The sequence below is a fragment of the Telopea speciosissima genome, chromosome 6 (assembly GCF_018873765.1).
Source record: "Telopea speciosissima isolate NSW1024214 ecotype Mountain lineage chromosome 6, Tspe_v1, whole genome shotgun sequence".
In the NCBI taxonomy this organism is placed as follows: Eukaryota; Viridiplantae; Streptophyta; class Magnoliopsida; order Proteales; family Proteaceae; genus Telopea; species Telopea speciosissima.
The window spans coordinates 51,904,740-51,905,052 of NC_057921.1; positions in this window are offsets into that span (position 1 = coordinate 51,904,740).

Sequence of the window (313 nt, forward strand, 5' to 3'; positions counted from 1 at the left end):
AAACCTAAAACTGAGTTCAAAGCCACAAGTGAGCAAGACCGAGGAAGAAGATAAAGGAAATATCGCTGTAAGGGTTTCCATTTTACTTCTTCTTCTTCATCTCTACCATTCTCTTTCTCTCTCTCTCTCTATTTCTTTCTTCTGTTTTCTTATTCTCTTTCTGCAACATCAAGAACAGCTCATGAAAGAAGATCTAACACCAAACTGAAACCAGTAGACGAAAGGAAGAGGAACAATCGAAGAAAAGGGAAGCAAAGCCTCATATAATATATATGTACTATAAGAAACAAAATTTATAGAGCTACGACATTTG